Raw genomic sequence first — 14807 nt, forward strand, 5'->3', positions numbered from 1 at the left:
GGTTTGAAATGTGCCAACTTCCTCTGGTAGAACCAGGCAAACGAGTCGCCATGTCATTACTTATCTCAGCAAGCTCGCCTCCCTTTCTCAGCTTAATCTCCTCCATTTTTGTTGTCCCAAAATTCTTTTCCTTATGTACACAAAACTTGGTTGGTGACACCAGGATGGTGTATTATTGGCTTTATGTCCCACTAACTACTTTTACGGCTTTCAGAGGAACCTGATACTAAGATAGACTATACTCTAAATTTTCATGTTAACTGATACAGTAAACTGGCGTGAATCCGATAAAAAAATTGTGAATTTATCAAACACACTCCATTCACTGCAGTTATATAGCAATGCAAATTTGAAAGTATTATCAGTGCACTTTAACTTTTAATAATTAATTTACGTTTGAGAAAAGAGGATATTTTCAACAATGTTAACTTTGCCTTTCCAGAAATTAAAAGCTACAACTAAGTTTATAAAACTCAAATTATTTGAAAAGTTGTGCTAGGACATAGATTTTTGGAGTTTGACCCATAATCTTCTTATATACTTGCATGCTCAGATTCACCTTACAAAATCGCAATATTATAATTTGATGTGAACAGTGTCAACATGGTATTAAAGATGAACATGGAATTTAAGAGCATCTCATTTGAGGTACTTGGTGATAAAAGAAGTTTTCTAATAGACGTGTGGACATGCAAAGAACATCTGCTGACAATGACAATTGTTGGTTCATTGTGCTGCAGATAATCATTATAGTAGATCAGTTACTCTAGAATTCAAAAGAATGAACACCTAAGAAATTTTTTATATGGAGCCACACACATATTCCTTACTGCTCAAAAAATAAAAATCGCATGTCATCACCTGCAAATTCTTCCTCGAAATTCAATAACATAATAATTTTCCATGGCATCCCCTAACCTTCCTTGACCTTTCTGGTCTGCAGGGAAACCTGTGTAGTTTTATACTAGAGATTTTTCATCAGTGCATCAGCACGTCTGTGTGCCTACATACAAAAATGCATCATAGCCTATCTATTTTCTTAAAATGTATGTATGTATGTTTAGTCCTCAGCCCGAAGGCTGGTTGGATCCTCAACAGCTCTGCCATCAGCTGTCATAAATGGCCTAGGCGTCACTGAAGAGGCGTACAAGGGAAATGAGGAGTGAGGTAGTTTTCCGTTGCTTTCCTCACCGAGCCAGAAGTTGCTAACACATATCAGCCTGCCAAGCCCACTAAAATGCATGCACCAACTGACCCTATGAGCAACATTTTCATACCATTCATAGCAGGGACTGGCTGCATAAGGAATGGCATTACTAGCATCACTCATACCTCAGTCACTTTCATCTTGTCAAAGCCAAGGATAAAGCTGAGATAGATAAATGAAAGTAACAAAATTGCTCTAGCCCATATCAGAAGACATAGTGCACCGTAAACACTACGTCCTGCCAGCAAAGGCATTATATTCTTAAAAAGTCTCAGTGTTATTGCTTAGTGGGCAGTCAGCACCTACAGTTACAGTAGCACTACCTGCCATATAAATGAGATGTCCATACTGCAATCATCAACAATCACTACTGATCTGCATTTAGGGCAGTCGCCCAGGAGGCAGATTCCCTCTCTGTTGTTTTCCTAGACTTTTCTTAAATGATTGCAAGGAAATTGAAACTTTATTGAACATATCCCTTGGTAAGTTATTCCAATCCCTAACTTGCCTTCCAATAAGCAAATATTTGCCCCAATTTGTCCTCTTGAATTCCAACTTTATCTTCATACAGTGATCATTCCTACTTTTAAAGACACCAGTCAAACTTATTCATCTACTAATGTAATTCCATGCCATCTCTCTACTGACAGCTCAGAACATACCACATAGTTGAACAGCTCATCTCCTTTCTACCCAAGTCTTTCCAGTCCAAACTTTGCAACACTTTTGTAACACTACTTTTTTGTCAGTAACACCCCAGAACAAATCAAGTTGCTTTTCTTTTGATTTTTTCCATTTCATAAATCAATAATCCTGGTGATGGTCCCATACACTGGAACCTTACTCTGTTTGGGTCATACCAGGGTCATATATACCCTCTCCTTTACATCCTTATTACATTACCCTCACAACCCTGTGCAGAAATCTGTACACTTTATTTACAATCCCATTAATGTGATTAACCCAATGAAGATCTTTCTTTATATTTACACCTAGGCACTCACAATAATTCTTAAAAACACCTTTCAACCCATCAACACAGTATTGAAAACTGAGAGGACTTTTCCTATTTGTGGAATTCATCACTTAAATTTAACTCCATTTATCATCATACCATTGCCAACTGCCCATCTCACAAAATAATCGAGGTTATTTTGCAGTTTCTCACAATCTTGTAACTTATTTTTACTCTATATGGAATAACATCTTCGGCAAAATGCGTTATCCCTGATTCCACTTCCTTAATCGTATCATTTATATACATAAGAAAGCATAATACTGCCTTGAGGAATTCCCCTCTTAATTATTACAGGGTCAGATAAAGCTTAACCTATTCTAATTCTCTGAGTTCTGTTTTCTAGAAATATAGCCACCCATTCAGTCCCTATTTTGTCTAGTCCAATTGCACTCATTTTTGCCAGTAGTCTCCCCCAATGTACCCTATCAAATGCCTTAGATAGATCAATCATGATACAGTCCATTTGACCTCCTGAATCCAAGATATCTGCTATACCTTGCTGGAACCCTACAAGTTGACTTTCAGTGGAATAATCTTTCCTAATCCTGAACTGCATTCTATTGAACCAGTTATTAACACTCCAGTGGTCGCGCGGATCACAATAGTGATCCAGCCATTAAGTTTTTTTCGCTCCTGTTTTTTGGTATGACTGTTGACCTTGAGCATCTGTGTACCTTCCTCGCACCCCATCCCCTCTCTGATAACGCAGTAGTCTGCTAACCTTGACTGATGGTTGTTGCATTATAAAGCAATTTATTCTTGTAGATCACAACTGTGATCACTAGCGTGACTTCATTTGACTTTGTTTACTTATTACGGTGAATGTCCGGTAATTTTTCAGGGATTGTTTATAAATGCATCCATAATTATATTATATTGTACAGAAAATAAAGTTCTTTTCACAATGCATAATCATATTCATTGAATAAATAGCATAGCATAACCTTATACTACAAAGAAAGTATGAATCACAATTGTGATCCGCGCGACCACTGACGTGACTTTTCTTCGCGCGACCACTGGAGTGATTCCACTTCTTTACGCATATCATTGATATATATAAGAAAATATAAAGGTCCAATAATACTGCCTTGAGGAATTCCCCTCTTAATTTTTACAGGGACAGATAAAGCTTCACCTACTCTAATTTTCTGAGTTCTATTTTCTAGAAACAGAGCCACCCATTCAGTCACTCTTTTGTCAAGTCCAATTGCACTTATTAATAAATATATATATATAGTGACTTTAATCCAATTGCACTCATTTTTGCCAGTAGTCCCCCATGATCTACCCTATAAAATGCCTTAGATAAGTCAATCGTAATACAGTCCAATTGACCTCCTGAATCCAGGATATCCGCTACATCCTGCTGGAATCCTACAAGTTGGCCTTCTGTGGAATAACCTTTCCTAAACCCAAACTGCCTTCTGTCAAACAATTTATTAATTTTTCAAACATGTCTTATATAATCAGAAAGAATGCTTTCCCAAAGCTTACATACAATGCATGTCAAACTGACAGGCCTGTGATTTTCAGCTTTATGTCTATCACCCTTTCCTTTATATACAGGGACTTCTATAGCAACTCTCCATTCATTTGGTAAAGTTCCTTCATGCAAACGAAAATCAAACAAGTACTTCAGATATGGTACTATATCCCAATATTGCAAATATGTCTAATATAATCAGAAAGAAAGTTTTCACAAAGCTTACATGCAAAGGGTGTAAAGCTGACTGGCCTGTAATTTTCTGCTTTCTGTCATCACCTTTCTTTTATACGCAAGTGCTATTATAGCTACTCTCCTTTCATTTGATATAGCTCCTTCATGTCAACAATAATCAAATAGGTAAGTAATTCTGATATGGTACTACATTCCAACCCATTGTCTTTAATACATCCCCATAAATCTTATCAATTATAGCCTCTTTGCTGTTTTTCAATTTTTCTATCTTAATACAAATGTTGTTTTTATCATAGGCAAATTTCAATGCTGCTTTAGTATAAGTCACCTGCTCTACCTGGATATCAATCCTTGCAACCAACAACCTTTACACACTGCTGAGTTAATACTTCTGCCTTTTGAAGATCCTTGCATACACACTCTCCTTGTTCATTAATGATTCCTTGAATGCTCTTGGAACCTATTTCTGCCTTGAAATTCCTACATATACCCTTCCATTTAACACTAAAATTTGTACGACTGCTAATAATGTTTGTCATCATATTATCCTTAGCTGACTTCTTTGCTTGATAGCTGCAGTCACTCAAGTGCAGCCAGTATCCAGTAATCGGGAGATTGTGGGTTCGATCCCCACTGTCGGCAGCCCAGAAGATGGCTTACCTTGGTTTCCCATTTTCACACCAGGCAAATCCTGGGGCTGTATCTCAATTAAAGCGAGGGCTGTTTCCTTCCCACTCCTAGGCCTTTCTTCTTCTATCATCGCTATAAGACCTATCTGTGTTGGTAAGATGTAAAGCAACTTTTTTAAAAAAAGAAGAAAAGATTCAATTTCCTACCAAGTTTTCTCCTTATAAACACAGCTGTATCTAACTCTATTTCTTTCCAACATGCACTCCTTCTTAGTCTCTTTACTTCTCTGTTATAATATAGTGGGTCTTTACAAATTCTTAGCACATTTAAAGGTACAATCCTGCTTTGAATTTCCTCAACAATTGCTTTGAACCCATCCCAGAGTCTGTTGACATTTATTTACCATCTTCCACCGATCATAGATACTTTTCAAGAACTCCCTTATGCCTGTTTTATCAGCCATATGGTAGTGCCTAATAGTCTTACTTTTAAGACCTTCCCTCCTATCACATTTATTTTTAACTACCGGTAGGACAAAAACAGCTTCATGATCACTAATACCATCTATTACTTCAGTTTCTCCATAGAGCTCATCTGGTTTTACCAGCACCATGTCCAGAATATTCTACCCTCTAGTTAGTTCCATCACCTTCTGAATCAGCAGTCCTTCCCATATCAAGCCATTTGTTGGTCATGCATCCTGTCGATCGCATTACCTTCCTTATTGACATTTGATAAATTGAGATCACCTGCTACTATCATGTTCCTTTCCATATCACTTCCCACATAGCTGATTACCTTATCAAATAATTCTGAATCAGCATTAGTGCTGCCCTTCCCCAGTCTGTACACTCTGAAGATATCAAGTTGCCTATTACCTTTAATAGATGAGCCTTATTGCCATATTGCCACTGACTTAAACTTTAGAAGTCGTCCACCTTTTTCTATCTCTTGCCAATATCTTGGTCATACAAGCCAAATGCAGATAATGAAAATGTAAGCATATAACTAGAGACCACACATGAAAATGGCATTTAGAAAAAAAAATGTCTATCTCAGTGTAATTATTTACCTGACCATGTGAATAGTTAGCTGAGTCCAATTTACGGTATTTATCTGGGATTTCTACTTCATCATCTGGCTGTCTTTTGCCCTCAGCTGAAGCCTCACTTCCAGCAGCCGGGTTGTCCTGGAAAAGAGTAGTGCCATTAATATTCCTCTAATCAACACATTCTTTTATCAAATATTCATATTTCATATTAAAATTATAAACAAGAATCTTAGACTATAAAAGAAAGTTTCTGTTCCTTACAATGGTTATTTGACATTGTGTGGTTGCCCTTACCTATGGATCATACATGAATTTAAATGCAAAACAGATTATGAAAAAAATTCACACAGTATCATAATTTTTAAAAAATCATATGGGATATAAAAATGAATTGGACAATATTCATGTAGATAAAAAATGAGCAGTCAATAGTTCATCACATATCTCTTGTTATAACTTGCAATATTTAGAAATTCATTGGAGTAGGGCTGCTTTTATGTTACACTTACTTGCATGAAAAATGTCCAGATTTAATCTCAGGTTGTGATCTGAAATTAATCATATTCTTGGCCAACTTAACCAACAACCTAAAGAGTCATCCTTTTCTATCAACAAATTTTGCCTGAAGGTATGATGGTAAATTTTTTGAAAAGTCATGCTCAAAGTTTAATCAAGAGTAAAATTCCTTTCAGTTTTAATTACAGCATCGTTGGTGTTAAAGTTCCTTATCGGGATCACTGTAACAACCTAGGTGTTATTATAATGTAAGACCTGCATTGGGGGAATCACATAAACAGGATTGTAAATAAAGTGTACAGATCTCTGCACATGGTTGTGAGGGTATTTAGGGTTTGGAGTAATGATGTAAAGGAGAGTGCTCATACATCTCTGGTAAGACACAAAGAAGAATATGGTTCCAGTGCATGGGAACCTCACTAGGATTACTTGATTTGAGAACTGAAAGTAATTGACAGAAAAGCAGCTCGATTCATTCTGGAAGATTTCTGAAAAATGGGTAGCATAATGAAAATATTGCAATTTTTTGCGCTGCAAATAATTGGGAGAAAGGAGATGAGCAACTTGAGTAGGTTGTATGTCACAGGTTATAAATTTCATTATTTTGGGCCATATTGAACAATATATTACTCCAATGAATGAAAGAATTCCCTTGAGGGTCCACCTACACAATACTTCATACAATCTTATTTATTTTGTATACATTTATTAAAAACTCCAACTGTGGTAGATGTTTTGCTTAAATTAAAGGCATCTTCAGTCAAATAATAAAAGTTTCATATTAAAATTATTAACAAGAATCTTAGACTATAAAAGAAAATTTCTGTTCCTTACAATGGTTATTTGACATTGTGTGGTTGCCCTTACCTGTGGATCATACATGAATTTAAATTCAATGCAGATTATGAAAAAAATTCACACAGTATCATTATTTTTTAAAAAATCATACGGTATATAAAAATGAATTGAACAATATTCATGTAGATAAAAAAATGAGCAGTCAATAGTTCATCACATATCTCTTGTTATAACTTGTAATATTTATAAATTCATTGGAGTAGGGCTGCTTCTATGTTACACTTACTTAGAGTACAGAACAGGGGACTTCTCATGACTGTTCAAGGAGAATAACTCTCATTTTGTTTTATTATGGCAAAATGGACGGTGTGGTATATGTAGCCAAATAGAGTAAGCTGATATTTCTGTTCATCATTAAAGTTAAGTCACATATTATACAACCTGCAGTATAGTTCTCCCACAACCTATCCAAAATAAATCTCCAGGACGTGACAATAATTTACAATTCAGTTTCACTCTCTCCAAAGTTTGCACGCTTCCCAGAAAAAAGACTTAGACTACTAGGAATGAGTAACTTATTTTCCCACATTGTCCTAGCCAAATAATACAATAGTATGGTAATCTGTGAAGATACAAAGAGAAATGTGCAGTACTAACAGCCATATACTCTTGATAACAATGTACCTATGCTTTGTTATCAAATTCCACACTATTAATGGATCTCATGTTAAGAAACTTTATAAGTTGTGAGTAAGAATTTATTGGATTACACTGTTCTTAGCATTATCCGTGATACACTCAGGGCTGATTACCAGACCCCCATGCCTACTGCTCTCACACTCATCTTCAGAAGTTCTCATTATAATGATAGGGCCCCTTTCCCACGGCTAGTCACAACTGAATTGCATAGTTGCCATTATAAAGGCAGATACCCTGGTGTACTTCTGTTCGAACTGTGTTTTCCAAGGTTATTGTTGAAGTCATGAACGAGTTGCAATTTTTTATTATGATGGTAGGCCAACTTGCCTACTGCCAGTCACAATCCATTTGGGAAGTATTCATTACAAAGGCAGACACATTTTCCTATGTCCACTAACAGTCGAGTTGGAGCATTTTCATTGAATGACAGGCCCCGTTTCCTACTGACATTCACTATTGAGTTGGGGAGTTTTCATTATAATGCCAGGTCCCATTGTCTACTGAAGATCATAGTCAAGTTGGGATCTTTCTGTTATAATGGCAGTCCCCCTTGCCTACTGCCAATTACACTCAACTTTGGAAGTTTTCTTTATAATGGCAAGGTCACTGCCTACAACCAGTCATAATTGAATTATGTGGTAGTCATTATAAAGGCAGGCACACTTGCCTAATCCTGTTCAAATGATGTTGTCCAAGGTTGTTGTTGAAGTCATGATTGAGTTTGCGTGTTTTCATTATAACGCCATGTCCCCTTGCCTACTGGTGGTCATACTTGACTTTGGAAGGAAAGTGAGCGCTGTGAAATTCTCTCACTAAATAATACCTTTTTTTGTCCTTATTTCTCATATTATGAGGGAGCTTTCGAATCACTTTTGGAGTCAGAGGGAGCATTTAGATCATCATCAGGCGCGAACATAAAAGACTTGTTTTCAATCAAGAGGGTGGTAAAATCAGTGAAAGGTAATCCATTGTCAGTTTTTTCATTGACAGGGCAGTGGATAAAAATATTTTCAGGGATGATTACATTAATCCGTAGCCTGCATCATTAAAAAATATAATGTTGCTTATACCCAGGGATCCAAGGGACTCAAGTGTAAATAAGTTTTTCTACCACATGTTGTATCAAGTTTTGAAAACTTTCTGAAATTGCACGAGATTTAGCTGATCATTTACAATGAAAATATACATTTAATTGTCAGTTCCTCTTCTACAATATTTTTCAAATCTATTTATTAAAAAAATCACAATTGAATAAAGACTTATTTTAATGTCATATATCCAGACTCAAATTTTGCTTTAAATTATTGATAGTTATATGGTTCTGTCATAAAGAATAGGATTTAAATATTTGCATAAGGAAGTTCCCAATTTTTCACATTTGCACAGATTTGCAATGGTGAAAATATCTCTGCATCAGTCTGTTCTAATGAAGTTCAAGAAAACAGTTATGGGATCAAACCTTCAAAGAAGGAGAAAATTACTCTTTTAATCACCAAAAGGAAGCTTTAAGCCTTTATAATTCAGCACACTTCAAGCAAATGACAGTTCCACAAGACCCGGACAGTAGAAATTGACACTTAGCATATGCACAAAAAGCCTTCCTCCTCCTCACTTCCACTAGTACTTGAACTATGTTGGCTAATTTCAAACTCACTTTCTGCATCTGATATATCTTCAAATCATCTTCTAACAAAGCTCTCACATCATCACTACTTACTGACATATTATTCCAAAAATAACATTTTAGGGTACACACAAATGAGTTACTTTCCTTACACACATGGACTCCAAAGACACAAATGGTGTAATTACAGACAAAAGGAAACCTCAGCACATCCACACCTGCCAAGGTCATGTAGAGGACGAATGGAAAGGAGAGTACAGGGAGGGTAAAAACAGTGCAACCAACATGTGAAAAATTAATTACAAAAGAAAACACTCATGGGTCCCAGGGACCCAACCATGTAAGATACAGGTTAAGTGATGTAATGACAGGGCTGGTGATATTAGGTGGTTGTTAATGAAAAGGGATATTTTGAGGCATGAGTGGTTCAAAATGCAATGAAACCTTGGGAGCAGAAACATAAAACATAAAATGGTCCTTCCCTCAACATGGTTTTTAGTCTGTGTTATTTCATTCCCTTCAATACACATCACCAGATGGTAATAATATATTTCACCAGCAACCACAAATATGCGGTTGGGGACATATGAGAAGGTAAAGGCCATTTAAGCCTGGTACCCAACTAATGTTCAGTACACATATCCTCATTATGTCATAGTAAACACTTGAAACTGTTGCCACCTGTTACAAATGTGCTATACAACATTAACCAGCAAGTAAAGACCAGTGAGTCAGTGCTGTAGCCTACATTAAGAATCCTAATATGGAAATGAAAGGATAAATAAACATACTATAGTTTTAAAAAATAAGTCTCAATAGCTTGCAAACATCTGCAATAAAAGAAAAGAAAAGGGAAGATAAGGAGATGTGTTCAATGAACATCTCTCACAAATATTTTTTTCCCACAATCATTCTGCATATTTTAAGCAATCTGCCCAAGAGGAAATTGTAATTCTGATTGCTTCCTCCATGAGTCTGTCAAAATTTCCTCTCCAGCAGTTTTGACTGTGGAGCTGTGTAGTTTGGTGCCAATATGTTGAAAATGGTTGGTTTTAAGGCACATATGAACATACTGAGATCTGCTCCTGGTGTTCCAAGATTTAAAATGAGCTTTGTACAACAAATCTGATTTTCACATATGTTAGCCTATGCTATTGTGGCAAAGGGCCTAAATCTAGGACACAGGCTGAATTTTGAAAGAAAAAAAATTCTTAGTGCACCTCTATGGTAGAACATGAACCTTGGTTCCTAATTTCAGGTTCCTATGTCTTTTGGCTCTGGAGATATAGTGCTCAGTTTTTCGTGCTTGGCTTTTAACATTTTGATGAGTGCACATGGCATATATAATGAAATAATACTGGCCGCATCCTAGTACCTATTTGACCGGCAAACAACCTCTGGGAAGAAAGAATTTAAAAAAAATAATTACAATAAACTTATTTATTACAACTTTGAGAAACTTTGAGACACATGAAAAGACATTTTGGATCAAGAAAACACTCTCATTTCAAAAGTGATTAAAAATATGACCTTCACTAATATCTCTAATTAGTTCATCCATAATATCATCACTTCTGTCCAGAAACTCCATAGAATCAGTTGTAATTTACAAAATAAGAAACATTCACAGTTATATTTACAAACACCAAAAATATTTATATCTATGATGATCACAAACTTCTATCCATATCGGCACCAATCATAACACTGCTATAACATGTAGGCTACCGGTGTATCAAACTCTTACTCTCTAGGGAGTATATGCATTTCATCAGAGACCACCACCATACAGAACTAGGATTTGTACAGTGATACTATTTGAATAACTGAAAAAATTAAAAAACACTGCCAGATATCATATTACGACAGTAAGCAATTAGGTTCTTAGTACTAGCCGAAAATGACACATGCCATGCTCCGTCATGAGGGACTGAATGGCAAGTGCCGTGCACACACTATTGATTGTCCTTAGGTGCACTCGTCAAGACGTTAAATAATAGATTAGACATTGCACCTACAAAGGGAGTTGGATCCTGGTTTTTCCTACCTTACTTAATGTATGGCACTGACTCACTGGGTGTCATGTGCTGGTTAGTGTTCTACAATACATTTGTGACAGCTGGCAACAGTTTCAAGTGTTTACTATGATATCATGAGGATACATGTACAGAACGTGGTTGAGTACCCACATGCATGGTCCTTCCCAAATCATATGTCATCCACTGCAAATATACCCTTACCATTTGGTGGTGTATCCTGAAGGGAATGTAATAATACAGCCAGAAGTGCCTGTTGAGGGAAGTACCACATTACGTTTTATGTTTCTTGTCCCAGTAAGTAATTGCATTCTGAACCACTAATACCTGAATATATCCCTTCTCATCAACAACCACCCATTATTGCTGGCCTTGTTATTACATCACTTAATGTCGTCACCCCTGCAAAAAACAGATTATCTAGTGCATTGGTTGACAAAACTGACAATGAACTTCATTTCACTGATTACCATTCTCTTTCTAAAAACAAATATCCTTCCTTTGTACCTGATTATGATCTAAATTCTCCCTCTGACTCAAAATGCTCCATAATCCTATGAGAAATAAAGAGGAAAAATGTGCTGTTCTGAATTTGCCAATAGAGGATATTATTCAATGACATAATTTCATAGTGCTCACTGCCATAATAATGAAACCATCCAAACCCAAGTGTGACTGGCAATAGGCAAGGTGACATGGTATTACAATGATAACAGCCCAGCATGATTGTAACTGGCAATCGGAAATGGGGGCCTGCAGTAAAAATAAAAACTCTCCATAATGAATGTGACTGCAAGTAGGAAATTTGTGTCCGCCTTCACAATGAATCATCTCCAAATCAATTGCGACTGGCCATAGGCAATGGGGCCTGCCAATGTAATGGAAATTCCCAACTTGATCCTGACTTCTACAACAACTGGGGCAAACTAATTTGAACAGCAGTGGGCAAGGGTGCCTGCCTTTATAATGACAATCACATAATTCAATTGTGGCTGGATTTTGGCTATGAGCTTGCCATTATAATAAAATCTTCAAAAGTTGAGTGGGATTGGCAGCAGGCAAGAGGGCTTGTCACTATAAAGAAAACTCCCAACTCATTTGTGACTTTAGCAACAACCTTGAAAAACACAATTTGAACAGAAGTAGACCAGGGGGTCTGCTCTATAATGACAACTATGCAATTCAATTCTGACTAGCTAGAGGCAAGGGACCCTATCCTTACAATGAGAACTTCCAATGTTGAGTGTGACTGGCAGTTGGCATGCAGGCCTGCTCTTAAAATGAAAACGGCCCAACTCACAATTGGTTGGCATTAGGCATTGGGATCTCTCATTATAATGAGAACTTCCTGAGTCTAATATGCCTGGGAATAGGACAATGGCTTCTCTTCGTGTAAAGGAAAACTTCCCAAATCGATTGTGACCAGCAGCAGAAAACGAGGCCTGCCATTGCAATGTAAACTCCCAAATGAGACTATGACTGGGAGTAGGAAACGGGACATGGCATTGAAATGAAAATTTCACAAACCGGACTTGAGCATGAGAAGCAATATCTGGCAACCAACCCATGGTGTATCACAGGTAGTGCTAAAAGGAATGAAATCTAATAAAATCCTGCTCATGACATGTATGCATTTCACATTGCATTCTGCAAACAATGTACAATTCCATAACAAATCAAAGGTACTTGTCTTCATACACTATATAATGCACTAAATTAAATGATATTAATAATAATAATAATAATAATAATAATAATAATAATAATAATAATAATAATAATAATAATAATAATAATAATAATAATAATAATAATAATCGTCATCATCATCATCATCATTATCATCATAATTTGACCATTGTTATCAAGAGTATATGGTTATTAATCAGAAGTATTTCTCTTTGTATATTTGCAGATTAGCATGGTATTCTTTGGCTAAGACAATGATGGTAAATAAATTGCACATTCCTGGCAGTCTAAGCCTTCTTCAGGGAAGCATGCTACCTTCAGAAAAAATGAAATTCAATTGTAAATTATCATGTCTTGGAGATTTATTTTTGGTAGGTTGAGGGGGATCTAGGTTTGCTTTAAATTTATTGATGACCAGAAATATCAGTTTACTCAATTGGGTTACCATAGTTACGCTGGTGTTGTTTAGCAATGTGCTATGGAGCCTTGCACAACTGTTACTTGTTCAATAACTTTATGATAGCGACTGAAGAAATGCTTGGCACAGTGGACGACTTTTATGAAAAACCTCTCATATTATAAATGGACGAGTGCCATCCAGAAGAATCCATGGTTGGTACAAGAAATGGTACTAACAAATGTATGATTAGTATCTATAAGCACTTTAATATTGTTGAAATGGCAGACTTAGGTGAATTAGGTAGAGAGCATTTTGCAAGGCATGGTATGAATATGAATAACTGGGGTAAAGATTTCTGGGTGAGGGAACTGTGTGCAGGTATTAAAGAGTTTACAGTACCACAGAATGTTACTGTACATCTGTACTCTTTAAACTAATTTTAGGTACTCAAAGGAGTACAGAAGAACAGTGTCATGAAATTCAGGAAAGTAAGGAATTCCAAGTTACTCAATTCCAACAGTCCAGTTTTAGAGAGGAAGGGGGTCTGAGTTTGCTCTTGGTAACTGTCAAACTGTAGTAAATAAGCAGTTGAAAATCTGTACATTAATGGAATCTTATGAAATGAATGTGTTGATGGGAGTGGAATCATTGTTGAGAGATGGGTCGTAATGGCAAAGTATTTCCAGACGGATAAACATTGTATTGCAGAGACCAAAGAGATAAGATGGGAGGGGGTTGTTTATTCTGGTGAAGGGAACTCATTGCTTATGTGAATGGTTTACCAATGAAAGGGATGAAATATTAGGGATAAAATTAGTTTTTAATAATATGAAAGAGGTGGGAATTATAGCACCATATAGGCCTGGAAGAGAGGATAGAAAATTGAAATATTTGAGAAATTAATACATTATGTTCATGAAAACAATAATAATGATATGGTAATAATTGGGGGAGATCTAAATTTGGCCGAATTTGAATGGAATGGAGCTGCAAGTGTAGCCCATAAACAGAACTTGCAAAGAAGTTAATTTGGTAGGAAGGATTTACACAAGTAGTTCAAGCACCAACTCTACTCAGTAACACAATAGATTGTTAAACATTGGGAAATTGTTGAAGAATCTGAGGTAATGAAGGAATAAGTGACCATAAGGCTGTAATAATGGATGTACAAGTGGTACGAAAATGTCTTAACAAGAGGGTCACACAAGACAAGAAATTGTACAGAAAAACTAAAGTTGATGAATTTGGGACTTACATTAAATCACAATTAAGTAGTTGGATAAGTGAAGGGAGTAATGTGGATACACTTTGGGCAAACTTCCAAGGAATCATTTGGGAAGAAGAGAAGAGATTTGTACTTGTTAAAAAGGGCAAAATGACCCCATACACTGGTTATTAAACAAGGGAAATTTAAAAAAATAAAAATGAAATGTAGAAAAAAGAAAAATGTAGAAAAAA

The sequence above is a fragment of the Anabrus simplex genome, chromosome 2 (genome assembly GCF_040414725.1).
Source record: "Anabrus simplex isolate iqAnaSimp1 chromosome 2, ASM4041472v1, whole genome shotgun sequence".
In the NCBI taxonomy this organism is placed as follows: domain Eukaryota; kingdom Metazoa; phylum Arthropoda; class Insecta; order Orthoptera; family Tettigoniidae; genus Anabrus; species Anabrus simplex.